The following is a 27,567-nucleotide window of genomic DNA, read 5'->3' as shown; positions in this document are numbered from 1 at the left end:
TCTATGGATACGAAAAGAGTTCACTGGACATGACTTTTTTGGCTCGATATGACATCCTCGCATTATGTGAAAAAAATGCGAGACGCGCTTACTGATGCTGGTATCGGGTTTGTCGGTAAAAACGAAAACTTCGAGCCAGAACTTCCTCAGGTTAGAAACGTCGAGCATTTAGGGGCTCTAGTTAAACACGAAATAGCTTAAAAGCTTACTTTCATCAAGAATGTGAAAGGTATGCAAAACAAAGTGGTCGGAATTATCAAAAGAAGTGGCAAAAAGTAGTGGACAAGCGCTTTTCCGGAAGTCTCTGTTCGAGCTTCGAGAAATCGGCCGCAAGGAGGTCTACAGCGTCAAATAGTAAACTACTATTTTTTTCAGATATCATTTATTTATTATATTAAAATGTGTTGTGATTTGTCAAGAAATAAAAAAGTTATTACAAAAATTCAAAGTTCCCTTAACTTAAATCGCACTCCTTACAAATGAACTCCATACTGCATTGAAGAGGAAGAAGAACACAGCGCCTGGGATTGACAATATCTCTTACTGACACATAAAAGAAGCTCCATACTCATTTCTGCTCATCCTGGCAACAATATATACTTTCATATTTCAAACTGATTTCTACCTCCCTGACTGGAAAGTTTCAAAAGTTTGTATGTTTCATAAACCAAATAAACCTTTACATTCTGTTTCTTTATATAGACCAATCCAACTCACCTCTGTATTCAGCAAGCTCTTGGAAAAAAATTCTTGCCTGCCGACTTCATAAATACCTTGAAACTACTAGACTCCTACCTATTCGTCAAGCAGGATTTCGGCCTAGATTCTCCGTCCATGATCACCTCCTACGTCTCAGCACCATAATTACAAATCAGTTTAACAAAGGCTCTCCTTGTTGCCTCATTCTAATGGACTTGGAGAAGGCTTTTGATAAAGTTTGTCACTACGGTCTAATTCAAAAACTGCAGCCATTTAAACTTCCCATCTCCTATTTAAGGATAATATACTCTTTCATTACAAATCGGATTGTGTATGTCGCAGTTGGTAATACACTCTCTTTTCCTGCATTTCCACTTACTGAAGTTCCACAGGGATCTGTACTCAGCCCATTATTATATATTCTTTACACTTCTGACATTACTTCAGTACCACGTAACGTTTTCACTTTCCAATATGCAGAGATACAGCTTTTATTGCACTTGGCAACACTGTCCAGCATGTTAGCTGTGCTCTACGAACAACTCTCGATAACTTCATCAAGTGGTGCCAGAGATGGCATTTAACTATCAACAACGACAAAACGCAAGCACTGGTCTTTTTACCACCTAACAGACGTTCGAGAGTCTACGGAATCCGACACCCTTGCGAGTAACTGTCGATGCACATCTTGTACGCCCTACCAACACTGCTACGTACTGGGGCGTCGTCTTCGATTCACAACTGATTTGGAATGCACACTTGCAAAAACTGAGATCAAAGAATACTATTCGATTAAATCTTTTACGTCGTCTTACAGGCACATCTTGGGGCCTCAAACCTGACCCTGTCTTACTCCATACTTATAAGATGTTTCTCCGACCTATTCTCACTTACGGACATACGGCCTGGTGCAATGCTTCTACGAAAGACTTTACATATTGGAGCGTCATGCTATTCGACTATCTCTTCGAATTAAACTTCCGAATTCTACGTGGCTCACGTATGAATATATCGATTTTCGAAGATCACAGACCATATTGCACAACTTCGTAATCGGTACATTACATCTCGCATTGAGACGAGCCACCCACTATTCTTGGATATTCTTCGAACTGATGCTCTCACTGATGCCGCATATAGTTACAAGCATACCCCATTGAATATACTCATTTCCTTATATGTCCGCCATGCAGACCTCACAGTAGCAGAACGCGACATTTATGCCATTTATATCATTCATGCTCATATTCCTCATGTTTTTCCATCTTAACACAGAGATCCTCACAACTAACAAGGGCTTCCCCTTGTGATCATTAGTCCCGAGTCAGCCCGTGACAGATTTAACCTGCATCTGTCTGACTAATTTCTATCTGTTTGTGATGTGACGGCACTTCATCTCATCTTTCATTTCCATTATCGTACATTTTCACTCAAGCACTATCTCACAATATATATATATATATATATATATATATATATATATAAATTTGGTACTCTTGCACATTTGCGCCCATTTTGCCCTCAATTACATTTTGCTCCTCACATGATAACCTATATTTATTATTTTCTTTCCTTATTTAATTTATTTATCCTTCATTGTATATTCGCATGTGGTATTTTCATTTTACTAACTTCTTTTGTGTACGTTATCATAAAGATATAAAGGAAAATGTAAAAAATAAAAAATAAAAAATTATCCTACACCCCATTCCAAAACTGATGCACAAATACCGATGTTAATAAGAAACAACTTAGCCCATCCCTTTCTTTTGAAAATTACATTTGTACAGAAAATCACATGCCACAGAGAGGACGTAACCCTCTGAGAGGCAGGAGAAGTATATAATTTTCCAGAAACATATTGCATACATAAAAGTCAATTTTCCTATCCTCCTTATAAAAAAAATATTCTGTTATCAAAAACTAAAAGAAATTATTTGGTTAGAATTTATTGTTTTTCTGTTTCTGAAATATTTAAATAAAATTTGTTATTTTTGTTTAGTTGAAAAAAAATCACATGTTTGCTTTTGCAACTAGTCCTTCTGAGAATACACCACTAAACATCGTATCCGAGCGGTTCTTTATAAACTTTCATAAGAACCTGCAACAAGAGAGACTTTTTTTTTCTGTTGTGTCATCGCCTGAGTCACTAACACTATCTTAAAAGAAATATAAATTTAATATTTAGCAACAAAGAAGATACATTTACGCTAAATTCAGAACGATAAACAAAAAGTGAATGTATTTAAAGTAATACAGAGGCTCTCCAAAAGTTCGGCAGTAATAAATCCGGTATCAATATTAAACAAGTTACATACCTTTATGTGTTTTACTGCCATTTATTGTGCTAGAGTAAGTTGTTAAGGAACCTGAAAATTACTGAAAATAAGTTTCACTCTACACCGAGAAAGAAATTCATTTCATTTCACTTGCAAAGGTATGTATACACTGGATAAAACACTTGATTGCATAATTCATTAGAATTCAGCATACAAGGCGAAATAGTTTAAATGTGGTTAAAGTGCAGCGACTGAGAGCTGTATCGCTGTGGTTGATTAAAGTTCAAACAATGAAGCAGTTCTGCGCTGCCGATTGAAGTATAAAATAACTAGTAGCTAAAGCCAATCACCGGGGAAAAGACTTCCTTCTCCATTGAATGTGATATTTAAGATATTATTGCTTAAACATACGCCCCTTTTGAATATTTTTTAAAATCTTTTTTTCCCTCTGGAAATTAAAAAAAAATCATAAGACGAAGAGTGGATATGATTTTCAAACTCCTTGTTAGTTTCGTCAAATTAAATGGCTATACAAATCTTCCGAACACCTTACGTTTTTAGGTGAAACATAATAGTCCTTGCAGGTTGATTCTTTTTTTCTGAACTGAAGAACGAAAACCGAAAGAAACAAACTTCACCAGTTTGATCGGTTAATTTCAATGAAAATACTATGTTCTCGAAAATGTTTTCATTGACATATTCAGTTCCCAAGAACGGACTGTTGTAACTCGTGATGATAACAATTTCATAGAATAAATAAGAACAATGTTATGGTTAGCAATGTTGAAAATAAAAATCTTCTACAGTTCACGTAGAGGCCTACCTCTTTGTATATGGGTGTAGTTAATAGAAGAGAATCTAAAATACCATTTACAATGCCTTAGTAGAGTGCATGGTCGATATTTAAATATTTGTAGACCTATAGTTTAAATGAGGGTAATAGATGGCAGTACACATTCATACTACAGTCTATGGGTGGATCTCATTAATATTATACAAAATTTGTCATAATTTTTTAGCAGTAAGTTTCTTGTAAAAGACGTATTTAAACAGTATAGTCAAACTAGACATATATGGAAACACTTATATCAGCTAAGTCTGAAATTTCAAATTTTCATTATGAAGAACTTGGATTGGCGTTCGAACAAGGTGATACTCCTTGATCTGGCGTGGGTGGAGTACCTCTACTCTAACGAGTACTTTTACTATACTAAAAATTTTTTCAATGATAATTATTTTTAGAGAAGCAAATTATGGGTGATTTATACCCTTGCTTCATTTTCCTAATTTATATTAGTGATGGGAAATTTCGTTCTATTCTCGGATTCCGTTCTTTTCATCCTATTGATCTGAATTATTGGTTAAAAAGAACGAATCTTTTCGAGCATTGCATTCCTGATCGATTTCTGTAGTTTGCTTCTTTCTTTCACCCATCTCATTCAATTTGCAATTCCATTCCGCGCATCGTTTTGTCTCGGAAATAGTCGTACTTCCTCGTGCTGTCCAACCACAAACATGCACCCATAGTTTTCTGTAATTTTGTATGTGTTTGCGCGTGTGAGAAAGACAAAAGGAGAGGATTATATTTCTCGCCACAAAAATCTAGCATCCCTCCTCCTCCTATTCTTTCTTAATTTTTGCTTCGCGCGAAACAGAGATACGATGGGAAACAAATATGTTCTTCATGTTTGAGAGATGATAAGCAGATAATCGGTAGCTGAGCGGGGGTCACAGTCAGAAATGGACTAGAGAGGAAGGACGAAGGACTCATGTTTCATGTTCTTTCATTCGGAAATCAGTTATTTTTGTCATTCCGCATTTTCCACCATCTGGGTGACCTTCCGAAAATCGGTTCGCCTTCCACAGAACCAGTCTCGTTCCAGCCAAATGAATCCAGTTGTCTTCTGAGGTCATTTCAGGAGGAAACTGCTCTGCTACTTTTTCTTTCGGAATACCGTAAATACAGCTTGATAATAAAAGATGCAATATAAATCTGAACTTCTCTCTCTCTTCTTCTTCTTTTTTTTTAAAAAAAAGAAAAATCTACTATTTCAGTTATCACAAATTTTACTAGTTGCACACTGATAATGGTATACATTTTTTATTTATCATGATTGGTTTATTAATTTATTTACTTTTACTTATTTATTACAGAGCTACCCAGCAAAGATAACAACACTGAGATAGGAAGGCCAAAGTAGACGACCACGGCCTGTAGGTTAAGGTACCATCTCGGCATCCGCTTGGTGAAACTCAGGAAAATCCTAGAAAGTCTCTCAGGATGGCCGAACTCCGGATTCGAACCCAAGACCTCCTGATTCAAAGCAAAAAGCGCTAACTACTAGCCTAATTAACACAAAAAATATAATCACAACAATAGAAGAAAAGGTACACTTATTAATCCTAGCTGATAGTTGTTTCTTTCTTGCCATAATAAATACATCATATTCTAAATGCCGTTTCATGTGATTATTAATTTTATGAAGCCAGAGAAGATATGAAAGGAGGCAACCCCAGCCAATATTTGAGGAACTATCTCGGTATTAACTTTATGAGATGAGGGAAGTTCCAGCGACGTGTATCTAATCCACCCAACCACGTGCGTCGTTAACGAGGGCGTCGGGGTGGTCATGATCCCTCATTTTCTTTTTAACAAATGTAGAGTATGTAAAGAAACTAAGACAAGAATATATAATAAAGGCTATAATAAGCTATTGCTTCAACACGGATTCTTTTTAATTTTACGCGTACATTACACTAATACTGGATCACAATAAATTGTGCATGGAATGGCTCTGAAAATATCTTGGTGCGGGAAAGGGAGAATCAAATATGTGTTTTAGTGATCAGAGTTTTTAAACCCATCTGACATCCCCAGAATTAAATAGCTAATGATGCTCGTGACCCAACCGTTTACTTATACCGTAAAACCGATACTTATACCGTACTTATACCGATGAAATACCGTATTCATTCATACTCAATGTTCGTATCGTTGTATTGAATCAATTTTGGGGAATGTATTGACAACTAACTCGATCTCAAATTGTAGACAGTCTATTGAATGTAAGTCGAACTAAAATTGGAGTTTCATTTGTGATTATCATCCGAATGGAGGAAGTTTTAAGCACAAGACATACCATTTACGTAAGATCGGATCAGAACCATACTAGAGTTTAAGAGCAGAGCAGTCAATGGCACTCCCACTACGGTATATAGCATTTATATATATATATATATATATACCATTACATTATACTCAGAGGCGGATTAAGGCTTTTGGGGCCCTGGAACCGTCTATTTTAAGGGGGCCCTATGTTACGGATAATTTCACCGCATAAAATTTCTTTGCTGTCTTCCATAGCCTCAAAGACGTATCATCACATCGAGAGCTATGCTGCAATATTTTAATTTCCTCCAAGTTTACAATAATTAGTTTAATTATATTTAGGCTGGTAGCCAGCCCAAAAATTTAGGGGGTCCCTGCAGAAGTTAGGGGGTAGCCCGATCCAACCATAATATAGTTCATCACCATATTATAGTTCATTTACAATTCTACCGTCAAAATTTTAGAGGGGGCAGTGAAAATTTAGGGAGGCCCGGCCCCCTAAACCCCCTGGATACGGGCCTGATTATATTCATTACCTACGTCTCTACCCTGTGAAAGACTTTTTCTAAGGAAGGACAAATAATAACAAAAAGAAGAAGCCGGTTAATTTCAAACAAAGTTAGGTAGATCCTTTTTCTAAATTCAAATTTGTAAAACATTATAGCTTGTGCGTGATTTGTACATCGTAATTCTGTTAAACAATTGTCCCATTTATATATATATATATATATATATATATATATATATATATATATATATATATATATATATATATTAGAAATTGAAACGTATCTTTTGGATCGAATCATTCACGAACGACCCATCTCTATTTGCTATTAGGATATCCAAGCTTAAAATTTTACAAAGATTTATATCAAGTTTACGCATATGAAATATAGGAAAATCATGTATGGTGGAAAATGAAATGAAATCTTTGAGTTTTACGTACCACGATTATGCCGGCTAGGCTAAAGAGGACGGTGATGATAAACTAATGAAATGATGGAATGTAGAAACTGGGAGAAAACGGGAGAACTCCGAGGAAATCCACGCACACGGTGTTTGTCCACCACAAACTTCACTTGGCGGGAGCTGGGACTGAACCCAGGACACCATGCACCTGAAATGAACGCTCTACCAGCCATAGCGGCCATATGCATGGTGGAGTAGCCTCCTGGTTACAGATATAGTTTTTTGCGTAGTTGGTGGTACGTTTATGCTACCTGTAGTAGTAGTTCCAAGGCTCTTTATCGCTGAGCGCTCTATTACTCAGCTCATTCTCCCAATTCGCATGCAGTGGTCTATAGAAAGGGGCTTTGTACCAACCCTGTACTTCCTCGGGGACGCTGCAGTAGTCCCAAAATGCGATAGTCTTAAACTGCAGAATGAGGGTATGCTCCGCGCAGCACCACAAAAACTACAACATTGATTAAATCGAAATTATGTATGTCCTCTATCTTTACGTACAGAATACAAAAAGATCCACAAAACAGCACAAATATCAGTTCCCCTGTTGTAGCACAAAACCCGCTTCTAGCTGGAAAAAGGTTGCGGCCATGGTTATGTAATTTCTGGTATGTTAAATAGGAATTAGAAACATATGCCATAACCTTATAAAAATCTCTACGTAGAAGGTTGTAGGGACGTAATAGTTATAGTAATAGTTTGTTTTATAGACATGATCTTTTAGTAATAGTCTCTTATAATTTTTGATATGTTGAATATGATCGTAGTCTGCTCCTGTGTATTCGGAACCGGAACTGACACTGGAATTGACTTTGGAACTGAACATACGTCACTAAGTACCTCGTTAAGCATGTGTGTGTGTGTTTGTGTGTGTGTATGTGTGTCAACTAAAATGCAATTTTAAAGCTTTACGCCTCACATTTATGCCGAATAAGCTAAATAAGAATGGTTTATCCACCACACGCGAGCTGAGAACATACCACTGAACCATTTCAGCTGTTTTAGGGGATGGAAAAAGTGCTCTTAAAAGGCAACTCGTTGCGTAGTCTGCTCCTGTGTTCAATCGGAACCGGAACTGACACATGAATCGAAACTGTATATATGACACTAACGAGAAAACGGTCTTAAGTGTAAACAACCGATTTGGCTGGGGTCCTCCTACTTTGGTCTCCCGTAACACATATCCGGACCCCAGCCAAATCGGTTGTGTACAAGTAACGTCTTTCGCTTCCTAGTTATAGCATGTAGTGCCACTTTGCGGGCTCGTATTTCGGAAATTTCTGCGTATGAGCCCAAACGCCAAAATTCGTGTCTCCTACGTTGGTCTCCCGTAACACATATCCCGACTCCAGCCAAATCGGTTGTGTACAAGTAACGTCAGTCGCTTCCTAGTTATAGCATGTAGGGCCACTTTGGGGCCCCGTATTTCGGAAATGTCTGCATATGGGCCCAAACGCCAAAATACGTGTCTCCTACTTTGGTCTCCCGTAACACATATCCTGACCCCAGCCAAATCGGTTGTGTACAAGTAACGTCATTTGCTTCCTAGTTATAGCATGTAGGACCACTTTGGAAATTTCTGCGTATGGGCCCAAACGCCAAAATACCTGTCTCCTACTTTGGTCTCCCGTAACACATATCCGGACCCCAGCCAAATCGGTTGTGTACAAGTAATGTCATTCGCTTCCTAGTTATAGCATGTAGGACCACTTTGGGGCCCTGTATTTCTGAAATTTCTGCGTATGGGCCCATACGCCAAAATACCTGTCTCCTACTTTGGTCTTCCGTAACACATATCCGGACCCCAGCCAAATCGGTTGTGTACAAGTAACGTCATTCGCTTCCTAGTTATAGCATGTAGGACCACTTTGGGGCCCCGTATTTCTGAAATTTCTGCGTATGGGCCCAAACGCCAAAATACGTGTCTCCTACTTTGGTCTCCCGTAACACATATCCAGACCCCAGCCAAATCGGTTGTTACACTTAAGACCGTTTCCTCGTAAGTGCTCTGTAAATCATATATGTGTGTGTGTGAGAGAGAGCAGAATAACCAGTTATAATATTTTTTTTTTTAAATAAGTGTGCCATAGTCTTTTTTCCACACCAAAAACGAGTAATACGGCGAGATATTGAATGTTATTTAGTGTCAACGCAGCTCTCTAGGGAATGCTGTTATGCCTTTCTTGTGTAAAATCTACAATAGGTCATAGTCTTTTTATAACGGTTGAAGCGTTCTGGAGAGCCATGTATTAAATCGCAAAGATGGTATTTGAACTGGCGTTTCCAAGTAATGGAACAGATGCAATGGCCGGGGAGTATGGCGGATGCAATATTGTTTCCACGTGAGGCTTACGTGGGCCTCTTTGTAACAGGATGACAGGCTTCAGAGTTTTGACCAGCTGGTAGCAGTCCACTAAACACACAGAGTGAACACGTACTGTTATTTAGGGAATGAAAAATAGGTCATACAGGTACTTTACTTATATTTGAAAACTTTTCTTTCCCTTCTAGGTGCGAAGTTATCAATCAGAATCTCTATCATTACTACTATTACCAGTTTTATTTTTTATTTTTAGAGTGGTGGGTAGTAACAGTATTGAGTTGGAAGGTGGTGGGCATTAATTTAAGCAAAATATTTGTTGATTGCTGAAGAACTTGGAATCAATGGGTGTAAAGAAACGGCCACTAGACGGTTTCGCCCTCTCTCTTGGCCAGGGGTGTGGGAGCATCAATTATTCTTTATTAAACTCATAGCTGGTCAACGAGCTGTGAAATAATCATTGTTATTATACACTAACAAAAAATAAAAAAATAAAGATATTAAACAACAATAACATTAATAATATATCAATAATAACAAGCTAGTAATGAAAGTTGCACATACAAAAAGATAACAAAAGGTGCGGAAGAACCTCTGAAGCTAATGAATAACGTAGAAAATTAAAAAATGGATAAATGATGATGAGTGAGGTGCTCGTAACGCCACAACACAACATATAGATGTTAGTACAAACAAATGAAGATTAATCTTCTGTCCTGGGGCGTCTCAGGACTGATGAGAAACATGGTGTAAGCCCAGATTAGTGTTGTAGAGAAGCAAGTGCTGTGATGGAAAAAGATGTAGAAGATGTTGACGGATGAGTTGGTCACCGAAGAAGGTGGCATGGTGATGATCTGCTGGAAGAGTGCGGATGTATATGAAAAGCAAAACTCTGAGAGGTGTATAGCAGTACTTAGATTGAGATGCTTGTTGTAAATCAGTAAATATGGTGTCAAGAAAGATATCTTTACGATCATGGAGACTGATAGTTATGAATTGTGCTTTGTGTTGAACAAGCGGAGGAAAGGTAATTTTGTCATACAAGTCATTATTATGATACGGAAGTTTGATCCTAAATGCAAGACGAATGGCATGTCTCTCTAGAATTTCAAGTCTACTGTAAAATTTCGGTGGCGCTGTCACGAAAATACAGAATACTTATTCCCTCATTTTACGCCTACAACATCTGTGCATAATTTTATTCACTTCGGTCGACTTTTTCTTTCCTTTCGGGCGTCAAATCTCAAAACGTTGGATGGGGGATTTTGCCCTCTAAAACCATTGTTTCGCAGAAAGTAAAAAAAAAAAAAAAGAAAAGAAAAAATGAATCACGTATTCGTTCATGTGTAGTGTCTACCACCTAAATTTTATCAAAATCGAGTGTTACACTTGGTAAGCGTTACATATAAGTCAATTGGTCTTCCTCCTCTAGAAAATTCCCAATAAAATATCTTCCTCTATAATAAACCATATGCGTTTTCAGATTCAGAACCCGGATTTACTTTCAAATTCAAACTCAGATGTTTCGCAGCGAAGTCGAGTATGCTAATAATTAAAAAAAAAAGTCATTCGACATATTTGCTCCTTGGCCTTTTATTTGCTTTGAAACTTCTTCCCCTGTATATCCTTTTATTACAACACATTAGAAAAACAATTTTAAAGATCCAATCCCGATGCCCGATTCGAACCAACAACAGTCACAGCATGTGTTCTTTATCCTAAATCTTATATCGGTACGGTTATATCACGATTTGAATTGAGTTGATTTTGAGTTTAACGACCCGTTCAGCAGCCAGGCTATTTATAAGAAGTGAAAAAATTAGAAGACCTGACTATCACTGATTGTTAGTATTGCGATTTAAATCCATATCGGGAAAAAGGAATATTGTATTTGGTAACATTTTGTAAATTGACAAAATTATGAATTACACTTGCAACTTTTAATGGAAAACACAAGCAATATATATGTGTGTGTGTCTTCATATTCCCGGAACGATAAATTATCTCCTGAAATATGCAGATAAGGAAAACAAAAACAACACGTGTTAAATAGTTTTGAAAAAGCAATCCAATGATACCAAACGGAACCTCTATCCCTACCTCATTCGGGGGTACTAGGGTAACTGTACCTACATTTCTTATTGCATATTTGGATTTTCCAGAAAAAAAAAGATCAATGATTTGACCCAGAATTGAAGACACGGATGGCGCTTGAATCGACACACACAAAAAAGCAAGAAAGGAAACGCTATGAAAATATCGGTTATCGCTCCCGTAGTCTGTGATCAGATGGTTAGCGTACTGGAGTCCACCCTTAGAGGTCCTGAGTTCTATTCCCGCACAAGGCAACCTCTTTATCTGTTTTTTCCAAATATTAATATTATACATTTTAGCTTCAATTAGTACTTTATTCAAGTTACACACAAAACCAAAATTGATAATCGTTTCGGAAACTAGCTTTATGAAGTGGTACTTAGTAACATGGTTATTATAATTAGAGGTCATAGGGTTATTTACAACAAAAACTAACCATTTTTGTTGCAATTTGTATTTTCCTTCAATTTAATAAATTACGAAAAATACATGATTTTTATCGAAGTTAAAATGTATGAACTTATTATTTGAGTACAAAAGAGTACACATAAAAATGTTACATTGCGCGAGAATTGAAATTAGGATCTCTGATTCTGCAGGCCAATACGCTACCCCATGCCGTAAACGTCGCCAACAACTAGTGACCCACTTGCCTGTAAATGGCGATCGTTCCTATAGCGATGCGCCGAAGGACTGCCGTTAGTGTGTCGCTTGCGGCAGGGTTACGTCGAGTCGAAAGAGATATCTAGAGTTGAGTATTGAAGTTACCACCGCGTAGCAGCTTGGATTTCATTTTGGTCCGCGCTTCTTCGATTTGGCGCGGAAAATCGCGAAGGAACCAACACGAACTATCGGCAGTCATGTGCATGCGGTTATTGTTGTACATTTTTTCTGACGAATTGTTCCTAAAGTGAGATACGGGGGTTAAGAATAACCCCTGACTCTACATCATGAAGTGAAAAATCTTGAAATGGGTGCGTATAATTGTATGAATTTAGATGACAACTGTAGCCGCGCATTTGAAAGTGAATATCGGAAAACCATTAAATAAAGTAAATAGACGCACGTCATTTTATTATAAAATTACATAGTGAACAGATTTTATCTTATCTCAAACGGTTATCGTCGAATATACACGGTTACAGGAGCACTCTGATTAACTAAATTAGAAACACCTCAACGATTTACGACTCTACAAGCGACGTTTTCTCCATCGCTTCTCTGTCGGAAGAGCAACTGCATAGTAAACCAAAGGTTGGTAGTTCGCGCCTACCCTTGTGCACGTATTTTTTTTTTTTTTTTTTTTTTACTTTTTTAAAAAGTGGTTTTTAGACTCTCCTTAATGTAACAAATTACGCATATAGGCGATTTAACATATTTGCGGGAGTAATTTTGTTGTTGATTGGCGTTTCGTCGCGTCCCTGACGCTGCTGGGCCGCCAATTTTTGGCGAGGTATCTCTAGTTGGCCATGGGTGGTCCTCCGACGAATACGGCATGGGGTAACCGTATGACCACACAACACGGGGCTGCCAACCCAAATTTTCATAACTTTTTGGTTCCCCTCTTTTGCTTATGTAAGTGCTTAGTCCAGTGTTGTGCGTACTCCCTCCCGAAACATAATTCTAAATACGCCACTGTAGATTGATACCACTAGATATATTATGGTTACCATAGTCGTTGTGTAAAAAATCTTCTTTGCCTTCGTGTCTTTATCAGTGGACAGTGTGCGAATTAGAAGGGGATAAGAGAAAATTCCCTTTCGTAATGCTGTATGTATGCTATAACCAGGAGAGTCATTTCAGATGACAATAGCATGAGAAATTATGACAGTTGTAGCCAAGAGCGTCATTTAGGGGAGAAAGAGGGGACCCCCAAGAGTTTGAGGAGTACATATACTTTAATCAATTGTCTATGAATATACTAGTAGAAAACGTGAGTCTTATGTCGTGATGCTCTTGCCCCGTAATGCGAAGTCTCAAATGATGTCTCTTTTTGTAGCATATATCCAGTATTACCAAAGGGAATTTCCCCCTCATATCATTGTAGTTCGCATTGTCCACAGATATGGATATGAAGCGTCAAGAACAATCAATATATACTGGCGTATTTAGGAATTTTTTTTCGGGGAGGGATCATGCACAACACGTGAATAAGCACTTACATTCTTCCTTTTCGGTGCCGACAAATTTTAGTGAAATTGTGCATATACGAAATTTATTTCGGGGGCCTGAGCCCGATAGCCACCTCCTAAATACGCCACTGTCAATATATTTACGGATACAAATGATTTGAACATTTTTATTGTTCTATATTATAAACATACGGTTAATTAATGTTTTACTTGTAGTTACAAGTGGCTACTTTATTGGTTCCAACAAGAAAAATGACTCGAGCGTGATGTTTTGCGCGTAAGGTATAGCTACTCCTGACTCTGCCACTTGATAACTTAACGCGTTCTATCATATACGCGGAGAGTCAGAAACTTTAAGACGTGTTTTCTGGCTATTGCAGTTTGTAATATTGACACTTTAAATATGCACTCTTACATCGCGAAAGGTAGCCCTGAAGTTCATTTACCAAAGTTTGCTTTACTCTTGTCAATAACTTATGTTTCTACTCAGTTATGCACGTTTTACAGATATTTCCATTAATCTTGAACGACAGGGACACGAACACAAACGCACTGAGAACGTTTAAAACTCTAAAAGTTCTCACACCGGGAATCCAACCCGAGACCCTATCCACCAAAGACACATGCTAGCCACTAGACCACATAGATAAGTTATTAAGTCAGCGTGTTTTAATAGTTCTACTGGAAATGCTCGAGATATGCACTTGTAATACATTGAGTGAATTATTCGAGAGAGGCAAAGTATTTTACATTGAATATGAATGATAATTTGAATGATAGTTTGAACTGTCCGCTATTGCAACCCTAGTTGGGCATTACAACATTACGCAAACTATATTTTATATACAACCATTACTATACATTTCATTTTCATAAACTTACTCCTATGATAACACTACCAACATCCTAATTAAATTCAATGTACAGATAATTGATTAGTTGAGTTGATTTTAAGTTTAGCGTACTTTTCAGCAGCAAGGGTATATGAGACGAGACCTACTGAATAACATGGAATCCGAACTACATGAGCTCCCGCCGTAATCGAACCAGGGTCTCCAACACCAAAGGTATAGATAATTGTGTCTTATATAACAGCTAATGTCAACTTTGTGGTGGACAAACACCGTGCCCGTGGGTTTTTCGAGGTTCTCCCGTTTCCTCTCATTTTCTTCATTCCACCATTATATTCACTTCTCATCATCACCGTCTCCTTTAGCGTAACCGGCATAAACGTGGGACGTAAAACTAAAGATTTCATTTCATGTTTCTTGCTATAAAGTATAAAATAATTAAACATTTGATGTAAATAAATGAGAAACCTAAGATATTGTAGATTACTGAAATTGCTATTTAATTCAATTCCAAGCATTATACATCTATATGATTTTTCAAGTTACTATATAAAGTTGCAGATTATGAATTATACTAATTTTTTTCAATGAAATGAAATTAAATCTTTAAGTTAGACGTCCCTTGCATATGTTGGTTAGGCAAAGGAAATTGTGATGATGAGGAATGAATGAAAATTGTCGAACGAAGAAAGTGAGAGGAAACAGGAGAACCCTGAGAAGACCCAGGCACACACGGTCTTTCGCCACCACAAATCTCACTTTGTGCAAGCTGACATCGAACCAAGGACCCCATGCACCAGAGATGAACGCCCTACCACTAAGCCACCGTGGTCCTATGAAAAACAGAACCATATTTATTCTGTCCGATTCTCTCTCTCTCTCTCTCTCTCTCTCTCTCTATATATATATATATATATATATCAGGAGCATGAATAATTTTCAGTTTGGACGTATGGTTTTAAGTTGGTACTTAACACAGAACTATGTTTTTAATGAGTTGAGTTTAACATCCCTTTCAACAGTAAGACTATATGAGTCGTGGAAGTATTGATTAACATAAAAAACGTACCACGTGAACTCCCGTCGAGTGGTGATAATGATGATTTTGACGCAGCGTTCATTCATATCACACATAAACTTCTGACGACAGTGCCCCATATTTAGGAACATTTTGATGTCAGCAATCATATGCTAAAGTGTGGACGTCTACTGCTATTTGAAAACATAATACTTTGTACCAGGTGGGCAACATTGTCAACCCAATAATCTCATATGTTGATTAGTTTCATTCCCTATTTTAGTATAAATGTATTTGCACAGGCATAATTCGACTTGATTGTATTATTCCTGTAATATGGAACATTTCTATTTACTTTCCCATAGTGAGCTATTGTAGGAACTCGACACGAGAACACCGAAACGAAGCGAAATATCTCGGAAACGAAGCGGCATCAGACCAATGTTTATAGGAACATTTTTACTTATTTGGATGTCACTCAATCACCTTGTCACTTTTGGCCATGCATTAATGATACACCCTGTATATATCTTTGTAGAAGAACGTAATCAGAATCTATTTGCTTGATATTGTATAACATCATACCCAGCAAAAAAATATATACAAAAAGTGTGTGAGAGAGAGAGAGAGAGAGATGAAACGCGGCATAAAAGATACCTAAAATTGACATGGTTGTTTGTGGGCAACGTATCGTATTTCATTTGTAAACAATAAATTCATTTTCACTCTAAATTCTGGATTTAGTACCTATAATATGCAAATCTCCTAAATTTGAAATTTTTAACACAGCTCGTTCAGGTTTTGCTAATTAAAGGGATTTAATACGCGCCTTAGTAGATTCAAAATAAAGGAGTTTTGCATTTTGTTTAAAAAAAAGAAAGATGTAATGTAGATAGTTTAGTGAATACAATGATATAATGTCCTGCGAGTCCTCAATTACATAGTCCTGTTTTGCCAATCAATTTGACTATAAACAAGCTACTGTTTAGGGCGAATAGAAAAGACTTTATTTAGGGGAGCCAGAGTGTATGAAGCTTTAGGTGAATAGTTAGCGTCGGGATTTGCTGAATTCCTGGCCCGGGTTCGATTCTCGGCCCCTCTCCCTTTACACGTTTTAAAATGTTTCATTTACAAGGATGAGCTCCAGTTAGATGCTGATAAACGTAGATAATCTCCAGTGGAGAAATTCAGTGATGATGTAATCCTGAAAATAAGGGAAGAGAAATGAATGGAGAAAACGAATTGCAGATTTAATTCTGTTAATGGTTCTATATTTGATATTATCCGTTAATTTCGTGCATTTTTAAATTGTTGTTAATTGACACTATATTCTCAGTAGTTTCTTGGCATCTAGTAAAGCAAGTTCCTAATTATATATTCATAACACGTAGCAAGCTGCTTTACCTTTCTGCATGTTAAAATCAAACTTGACATTGATGAATAGCTTTGAATTACATATTCCGTGGAGATGTTGTACATAATAATTGTTTTTACGGGCGGTCGTTCTTATAGTATGACAGTTTGAAGAATGGATATACCTTTTTTCCGGTGAAAAGAAATGTTAATTGGACAAGCAGAATACAGAAAAAACCTTTCGGAAATAAAATATGCAGATCACACACGTAGAACAATTTAATTCATTAATATGCATCACATGTAACGCGACAGCTGCTGTTGGAGTATATTCTGGAATTGTGATCGTCGGAATGAGTGAAAGAAAGCAGTGGAAACTTCGAGATCTTTTTTAAATTTCTTATTGTTGGAATAGGGGAAAGAACACTCTCGAAACTTCTGGAAAGATTTAAGGGTATAAAAAATAACGATTTATTTGCATGATTCGTACAACGTATAAGAGATAAGAAACGCAAATATACTGTAGGAAGAAGAAAATTGATACATAGAAAGCACCGGAAGAAAAAATCATTAGTAGGGACTAACTTTGTAGTTTTCTTGTATTATACTTGTTCATTTTTATATGGGAAAGGGACATATTGTAATTGTCTGAAGTATAAGGGGGACGGAACTGTTTGTTTTAATCGGGAATTGATTGCGGATTTTTCGGCATTGAAAAATGATATGACTCGGTGTACTTTTATGGAATTATAACGTGACTAAGATATAGTATAATGTAATATGTAGGGAATCAACATTTTTCTATTGCACCGGGAATCGAACCAAGGCTTTTTACGCGACAAACCGTACGACAAACATTTTGCTTAGCAGGTATTGTTACTTATATATATATATAGCTATGAATTGTGTAAGACGTATAACTGATATTTAGAAAGTATATGGTAAGAAGGAAATTTTATTGAGTAGGGAGTTATGACACTGCCGGAACTCGAACCAAGACTGTCCCACGTGGAGAACCGCACGCTTGCTTGTACTGTAGACTTTTTTCAGTTATAAATGCTATATTTTTACTGTGTATGAACAAACTTATATTGGAGAGGTAGTTAACAGAAGTTGCACCGCAAATCGAACCATGGCTCTCTTACATGCAAAGCCAATATGATTGGGAATGTTAGTGCTACGTTGAATATTGTAATTGGAAATCGTAATACAGCAAATAACTAATTCCTAATTCTTTTATTGTTTTAGGTGGTGAAGGAAATTGAAACGGTTGTAATTAATAGCATCATTGGAGAATAGAACCTATTGTTGTGAATTTTTTGTTGCGGAGGTTGTTCACGTAAAGGAGGTACAGATTGGTCTTAAAATATGGATTTATTGAAACCATTGGATCTTAGTTGTATGAAATATCGAAAATATTGGATAATGTGTGATATGATTATTGAATACTGAAATATCGATTTAAAGTTTATTATAAGTTTTACATTCAACGAATATACTGGCTACACTAAAGGAAACGGTGATGATGAGAAATTAATGAATATGGTGGAATGAAGAAAGTGGGAAGAAGCAGGAGAACCACGACAAAAACCCTCGCACATAGTGTTTGCGCACCACAAAGCTTACTTGGCGCGAGCTGGGATTGAACCAAGGACCTTATGCACGAGAGGTGAACTGTCTTGCGTACCCACTATAGCTTTTTTTATGTATTATATTTGGATGAATAAAGTACACATTTATAATTTGGTGGAAACTGGGGATTGCAGAAGGAAACGGGAGAACTTTACACACAATGTTTAAACCAAAAATACAGTTTGAATGAGCGAAAGCATTTAGTTTCAGAAGTGACTTTTTTATGATTAGCGCTATTTAATGTGTATGAAGGAGGAAAGAAACTTACTGTAGCGGTTATTGGAGAATTATACTTTTGAAACTCTTTATACAAAACTAGGTGTTTATATAACTTCATACATACTAGTAAAGAAGATATATGATGTACATTAAGGACGATTTTGACATTATTTAAACAGTGTAGGTAACGACTCTTAAGGCAATACAAGAGACGGTCAATTATTTGACAGCGCAGATTAGTTTTATATGCAGATGGAAACAATTGCTTTAAATAAGAGATAGCACTTTGAACGTATCATCATTATCACAGGTATTCTGCCTTTATTGGCAGGTCACTTGTCGCAGCTAAGAAGCTTCCATGCTCCACGGTCCTCCGCTAACCTTTTCGTCTTCGCGTATGATTTTTCTGTTTTAATATTATCCATTAATTGTAGTCTCCTTCGACCCTTCCCTCTCTTTCCCGCCATCATACCCTCTAGGACCTCTTTCATGATACAATCTCTTCTTAGGCAATGTCTCAACCAGTTTCTCTTCCTCTTCCTAATAATATCTAAAAGTGTTCTTTTCTCACCCACCATTTCTAACACTCTCTCATTCGTTTTCCGCTCGACCCAACTAATTCTTTCCATTCTTCTCCATTTGAACGTATAGTTTGGTTAAAATTGCTTTACTTTAGAACTCATAACATTAAGTACAAGGTAACCAACACCATTGGCGATAACTATTAGCAGGACTGTGACCGATGGGAATTAGCGTGTTGGAGAGACAGATACATTTTGCGTACATAATAATAATGAGTATGAATATTTGACTTTGGCACCTAGAAGATTATGCAACCGACAAGTTGAAAATGTTTTGAGGATTGCATATAATATTTACAGACAGTCTGATACGATTTTGTATTTTATTTGAAGTGTGATGAATGTTTGTTGAACTAAAAAGGGTATTTTATTTATAGGTCTTGTTTGTAATTTAGAAAAACAAGAAAATATTCTTGTAATGGTGTTATGACCGCCAGAAACGAAATAATAGCTAACATGTACTTTTTACAGTTGAAATAGATTTCTGTCAATTTAAACTTTAATAAAAACTAGTCTGAATTTCGACAATTTTAAACTTTGTTGTAATTGTTACAATTGCATAAGAAAATAGTATTTTAATGTTTTAGTCGTCTGCATATACAGCGCAGATATATCTGTGAGGGAATACATGACATACAGTTATAACATATCAGAAGTGTTGTGCTCAAGAAATTAGATTTTCCTAAACGTTAAAGAGATTATATTGTGCAGTTTGCACTTAACGTTGTCCTTGAAAATCAAACAGAACCCTTTTGTTAGACAACTATAATGAATTGACACACACTGCAGACGCTTTACTTTTTAATGATTCTGATAATAACCATAGTTACTTATAACAAATGGATGTAGAAAAGCGATGGGGTGTTAGTGGTTTACTTTTGTTGCGTGTGATCCATGGTTTAACCTCCGACAAGATAAGTTCGTGCTGGTTGTGGGTTTACTTGGAATCTTTCTTTCCCTATTTGATTTTACCGATTTATGCATTATCATTTACCTATTTTAATTGTGGACTAAACGATTTTATTTATTCTCTAGTAAATAGGTTGAGTTAAACACAAAAGAAAGGGAAATAGAAAATCTAGTTTTAAAGCTGATTTCCTCTTACTAACCCAACCACTTTCATTTTTTTTCTCTTTTTTTCTCACATACACACACACAAAGAAAGAAATCATGATGTAAATCACGTATTATGTTGGACTTAAAGGTATTTTATTATTAGTTAGAAAAGGGTGAAATAATCAGCAGGACGGCATCATTTTGTTAGGTTTTGTATAATAAAACAATTAAGTGGATTTATCATGGGTGTTTATTGAGAAAATGAGAATTATAGGGGGATAGTTAATTTAAATTTATTGCAGGTAGACAGAGGTGGAAATTATTGCGTGTTGGGGAAGGCAGGTGTATTTTATCAATGGAAGGGTATAAAGTGAAAATATTTATTTTCGGAGTGTTATCTTCTCGCATGCTAGGAGAGTAAATGTGTTTCCTGTCTTTTGAAAAATTGGATTCTCTTGCATGGACGTGATGTTGAATTTAAATTGTTAAATACGAAGAGAAATCAGATGTTTAAGAGGCATTTTAAAAATCTTGGACTGTGAAAAACATGTGATAGGAAGGAAACAAAGAAGGCTTTCTTTTCCTTAAGAAAAACATTATGTTTTTTGATGCAACATGCATCATAGTTAAGAGAAATATATGCGGTTTGTACGAAAAAACGAAATGCGTATTTCACAGAAAATGGAAAAGCTTTGTAAAAATTAACATAACGGGTGGAGTTATGCTTTAGGAAAAGTAATGTATATGTATTGTTAAGTGGTAAAGATTTTTTTCTTGTTAAAAATCAGAAGGAGACCTGACATGGGAGTTTAGAAGAAATTAATGAAGTAAAAAATACTGTAACTTTGATTTAGAACGAGAACTAGGAAAGTGAGGGAAAACGGTAAATACGTGAGAAGAAATTATATGATCAGAAGGGTAGAAATGCTTTTGTTTTCTATTTAGAAAACTTCCCCTGCTAACAAGCTTTGAAACTTATATATACAAGTTAGAAGATAGAAAATTATCATTTTCAAAACTACGAACGAGGTGGGAAGCCAGAAGAAACCAAGAACTCTCATCGTTGAAGATAAATTTGCAAAGGTAAGTAAAATTGTAATAGCATTAGATATTAGGAAAAGTTGAAAAATATATGATTTCAGTACAGTAATAATAATACAGTTCTAGATTTTTATTGTGCAGCGTAAACGTTTAGATTTTCATGTTATATAACACACATTTCTTAATAGATTTGGAAAACATTTGGTTTAAATAATTAGTATTGGTATAAATACATTAATGTGTTAAATGTTTACTACATTCTTCATAATATTAGAATGAGTTTTAATATTATTGTTATTTAGAGGGATTATAGGAAAGATGATATACAGATTAGCCGGACTTATTTAAAGATATTTGTGTACCATGCTTTTTATAATCGATAAAAAAATCGATAAAAAATCGAAATAGGATTTTCCTAATTTAAAATGTGGACACTAAATACATAATTATTATACTGCCCGGAAATCGTTAACGAAATTATAGAATTGAAATATATTTATGTTTAGAAATATAAAAAGATTAAAATATATTATTATCATTGAGCGTTTAAAAGTAATACACATCACCCGAAAAAAAAAGATGAAATCTGTTAATTTTACTTGCAATGATTATACCAAGTAGGGTAATTGAAACGGTAATAATGAGAAATGAATAAATGAGTAAAGTGGGAGAAAATGGGAAAACCGCAAAAACACGCACTTACTGTTTATTTTATATTTAGCTTTGTAGGAGTATCATTTTAACATGATTTTTTTCTTTTGTGAAGCTATGCCTTTTCTTTAAGATTGCTAACAATAACATATTTGGTTTTAGTTGAACAATTTGTTACGGATTACCTACTCTAAGCGTTTTTTTAAGTATCCTTTAAGACATTTTTCAGAAATTGAAATCCTTGTGTTGCAAGCAACTCAGACACAATTTTTTCTAAAGTTACTATCTTTGAGTTTACTGAAGCTTTGGTGTCCCCCCTTTTTTCTTGAAGGAATTTTTACTCCCTAGTTGACGTATCTTGAAACTGACACTAAATTACACTGATGCGTAATACTGTAACACTAACTTCACACAAAGGAAAGTACTTAATCTATGATATTAAAATTATTAGTAAGAAGGTTCATAAAAACGTTCATAATCTGGGAAACCCCCAGCGAAAGGACTATATATAGAAAAATCAAAATAACAAATACTGGTACAATGAGTTTTCTTTTGATAGAAGAGTTTTCGTTTGACAGATGAATACTATGATCTAAAGTGAAGTTAATTCAACAATTAAATTTATGAAACACCTGCAAGACTCGAGTGTAGAGTTATATGAGAATAAAAAACCCATTATCTGACAACGTTCATATATAGTAATACACACAAAGAAATATTCCTTAATGAAGTCTAAGAGACCCCAGGTATGAAAACTTAGAGTACTGATACAAAATAAGAGAAATCTCGGAAACTGTTGTTTGTACAAGGCTAAAATTACTTGATATACAAAAGCACATTACGATATTAGATGTCACAAAAGATAAAGATTTGATTTACCTTTATTATATTACGAGGTACCTTAATTATGTTTTGAGTCTATTATTTCTTTTTGACAGAGCGCACATATGCGTTGTATGGTTAAATGGGATACTGCATTGACATAACTTGAGAAAATAAAACTTTTACCTATAGATGTTAGTTTATAAAATGATATTAGTCGTAAGACTAAATAAATATATGATTTTGATAATTTAGTATTGGGAGCAATAATTTTATACACTGTAATATATGTATGTACTTCACACTTGAAGTGTTAAATTTGGAAATTCATATGGTGTCTTTTCATTGTTGCAGAAATAATCAAGAAAAGAAAAGAATCATCGCACAAGGATAAAAGAAAAGTGAGTACCATGTCTCATTTATTTGTTTTTAAAATTGCTTAACAATACTTGGACGGAAATAGTACATGCCTTTGTAGTATAAAACACACAGAAAAATCCGTTATCCGGATAGTGGTATCTTGTACTAATATACGGAATCCTTTTTATTGTTACTACGGAAATCAGTACGGAGGATACGTTATCTGTATGCTGCATAGGTACTGCCCTTAGATGTTACATCATGCCGTTGCAGGATGTCTGATATCTAATAGTCTTCCTTATATTACATACATGTATGTTACCTTTTGTCAGTTACATGTTATTGTATAACTGTTATATGTATTTGTATGTGAGATCCTGACCGCCTACATTGTTTTATACGGAAAGTACGTATAGATGGAACACTTATACAGAAAGTATTATAAAACATGCGTTTTCAGTTATACGTCTGCAGTACGTTAAGTCCAAAACTACAGGAATTACGAATGTAACCTACGTTTTTAAGTACGCCACCCACATTTTTTTCTTAGTGCACCTCCTCACTTAACATGTTTTGAAAAATGTGTCTGTCTTGTAAAACTTTTGCACTACACTTCTTTTAGTGTCGTTCAGTTAAAACATTTTTATCGAAATAACAGAAGTGTATCGCTATAAATACCGTGTTTTTATTAAGTAAATAATGGATTTGAGAAACATTTTTTCTTATTACCAGCGAAAATAATCAATCTAATAATAATAATAATAATAATAATAATAATAATAATAATAATAATAATAATAATAATAATAATAGACCTATTTTCACTTTTGTGTCGTTATTAAATTATAAAAAAAATGTTTTCATGTACATTACGTTACAACACTGTGCATTTGTTCATACAATTTGAAAGTTAGTTTAGTTGTGGTATCGTACTGTGCAGGTGATAAACTGAATGTTATTCATTATTTCTTTTAAGAAACATTTCTATTGCTCACATTACATACTACTTATTTCAATACTGTTTTACTATTTTTGTATTCAATACATCGAAATAAAAGAATTTTCAATGATTCGAATCTATATATCATTAGAAGATCCGTACAACAAATAAAATCATGTAGTCACGACTTTGTTCAATGGGTAGTACAGCGAATTACACCTCATTTGCAATTATAAGTTGAACAAGCCTAAAAATTATTTTCAATAACATAATGGATTTTTAAAGCTTTACATATTTGAAGCAAAGATGAAACTTACTATTTAATTTGAAAATGTTGGAATAGAAATCTGAGCAGCCCATTTGCTGTGGTGGCATTCTTGCATGTTACCCTTAGCACAATAGCTAAGCCATGTTTTGTTAGGCAGCAGCAAGCATAGACATTAATAAGTAATTATTCACGTTCCACATATGTATCGTTTAGTAATCTTAGTGTAATAACAGGTCACATAAAAACACTTCCTCAAGTTCAAAGACCCACCAGAAAAAAGAAAAAGTGTCATACTGGGAAACATAAATGTATCTGATATATTGAGAAAGAAAAAATAAATGTAATTTATGGTTTATGGAACAGGAAGGTTCACTGCCGCGTTCACAAAAGCTCTTCACTGACTTCTATCCTTAGCCAACTGGATCCCATTTTTTACTTTGTGCGAAATAGATCTTAATATTGTCCTCCCATCTGCGCCTAGGTTTTCCTAATGGTTGTTTTCCGATTGCATTTTTAAAGTTTAAAATTTAAAAGCGTTTCTACTTTCTTCCATTCTAGCTACATGACCCGCCCACCTCAGCCACCTAGACTTAACGACCTTAACAATGTTAGGTAAACAATAAAAATACGTAGTTTTTGCATTCCCCATTCCAGTTCCTCTTAAGTCTGAATATTCGTCTCAGGATCTTGTTCTCAAATACTTTTAGTCTATGTTCTTCTCTTAGAGTAAGTGGCTATGTTTCGCAACCATACAAACAGCAGGCATAATTATCGTTTTGTATATTTTAAGCTTCGATAAAATTTTTATAAAAAATTTTTTGAACTGAATAACACAAATTCTCTGCTTGTAGTTGACATTTAGCTTCTTCGTGAATATGCTTTCGGTTTGATTCTAGATATTTGAGTTTCCACTATGTGGAAAGTATTATTTGGTATTTTAAAGCATTTTTATAATTGTAGCATTACAATGTGATGAACTCTCATGTACTTATTAGTAAATTCATGTCCCTGCAAGCGTTTTAATAATGCCTCTGCATTTCTTTTATTGTTTTCCTATCAAATTTACATTACCTAGTTGCTATCTTCGTTTTCCTTATAGCGTACTCCAAGACAAAGTTAAATAGTAATGTCGACAACGCATATCATGGTTTCATGCCATTCTCACGTGAAAACTCGTGAACAAGAATTTTGCTACTCGGACTTTACTTTGGGATTGATTGAAACACATTTTAATTAATGTAATGAGTTTTCGATATTTTAAATTTTGTAAAAATATTATAAAATGTTTCTTTCCTACCCGATTCGTAAGCGATTTAAAACCAAATTGACGTACCGGGGTATTGTATTCTCGTTTTCCTTTCAAGCATTTGGCGAATGGTAAATATTTGATCGATATTGTTGTACGAAATTTGTAACTTAATAATATTAGTATTTTAAATGTAAAATAAAAAGGAAAATATGTCTTTATTGACACAAACACAACAATACTTGCAAATCCTATTGGTAATCAAAAAGCAACATTTAATTTGTACCTCAAATACCGCGTATTACTCCGTGCTAGCTTGCTCTAACTAATATTTATTCTTGAAACTCTTATTGTATAAGATTCCATATCTTTGCTCACCACACATATCTTAGCTATATCAAAGTCACACCCGAACATTTTAGTCTTAGAATGTAATTGTATTCGCATTTAATATAGAATGTTTTATACCGTTATTAAAATTATTTATTTCCTTTTTTCATAATACTGACGGAAATACCCGAAGTCAGCCGAAGTTAAATACCCGAATTGATCCGAAATTAAATATTATGAAATTAAATTATATTTTTATGAAGTTAAATTATATTTTTAAAAATGAAGTTAAATTATATTTTTATTTTATTATTCATGTGCTTTGAAGCTAATTATATATATCCGTTTTTTTTCAGAATGAGATTTACACCAGTAATAAGAAGACAAAGAAGAACAATCATCCAAATGAACAACGGCAGTCACAACATTACATTAAGAACATTATTTAGAACAGTCATTACACAAACACAGGTGATTGTAACACACCTCATTCATAATGCAAACGAAAATGAACATAGTATTATGCATGTAATTAGTGGATTGCAAGTAATTTATGAAATACAACCAAATAATGCTGAAGTGATTGTCGGTCTTCCTCATGTTGAGGAAGAAGAAGAATATAGGGAAATGAGGAGAGAGGAGGTGGAGGTAATTGTTGGTCTTCCTCAGTTTGAGGAAGACGAATTTAGAAATCGACCTCATGATGAGAACGAACAGGAAAATCCTCAAGATGAGGATACTACTGATAATGAGGAGGAGGGTATTTTTGGTTTATAGACCCATTTTTCTTTGTTATGTAAATATTTTTCATTATTATTATTATGTATTTTTTAGTTTTTTTTAAATAAATACTTATATACATATTCTAGGTATTTCCATTTTTAAATACTTGTTTATATCCCCTATATTTGATTCTTAACAGAGTTTAAATTTTTTTCATCTAATTATGAAAATGAGTTTTCTCTCTTTACTGAAAACAAAGGTAAAACTTGATGTTACCCATGGTTTAAAATTGAACGCTGAAAACGTTTCGCATCAGAGGTGAGTACTCTATCAGTGACCTGTAGTCCGACTAAGTAAAATACGTTTGCTACTTTTGTGTGTAATATAAGACTTGATACGTATGTGATTGTGAATTAGGAAAAAATGGTTCTTTATTCTGTGTTTTTATTGAGCGACTCAGTATTAAAATATGATACTAATACTGAAGACCTAAGGACAAATGAAGGAAGAAATACAACTATAAAATTAAGACGTTAAGCACAGTGTTTTTTCAATTAAAATAAAGTGTTACATTCAAGTTTATCTTCTTTCTCAGCATTGAGGTTATATGAGCTGGTAATCTATAGTTTAATGTGAAATCCCAAATCTATGTATAAAATGTTCAACGCTTTCTCAATGGGATTTAAAACTTGGACTTCCTTCAGCGAAGATGAGCACTCTACCAGTAAACTCTAGTACACTAAAATATAAATATTATTTTTACTTAAAAGGTTAACCACAGAAAACTAAAATAATTATCTTACAACTGTTTTTTATCTTCAAGAAAATCCTCATAATACAAACAAAACAAGTTCCATTATGTTTTTTCGAGGTCAAT

General features: G+C 34.9%; 1 long non-coding RNA gene across 1 annotated transcript; it reads left to right on the top strand.

Moving 5' to 3' along the window:
* The first annotated feature begins 20,967 nt into the window (after nt 1-20,967).
* LOC145670591 (uncharacterized) lies at nt 20,968-26,579 on the top strand. The gene is made up of 3 exons (XR_014128351.1): nt 20,968-21,392; nt 23,178-23,224; nt 26,324-26,579. It is a non-coding gene; the product is annotated as an uncharacterized LOC145670591 (long non-coding RNA).
* The last annotated feature ends 988 nt before the right edge of the window (nt 26,580-27,567 follow it).

Source organism: Thermobia domestica, chromosome 14 (assembly GCF_964235325.1).
Source record: "Thermobia domestica chromosome 14, izTheDome1.hap1.1, whole genome shotgun sequence".
Lineage (NCBI taxonomy): Eukaryota > Metazoa > Arthropoda > Insecta > Zygentoma > Lepismatidae > Thermobia > Thermobia domestica.
This window is presented reverse-complemented; position numbering and strand designations above follow the sequence as displayed.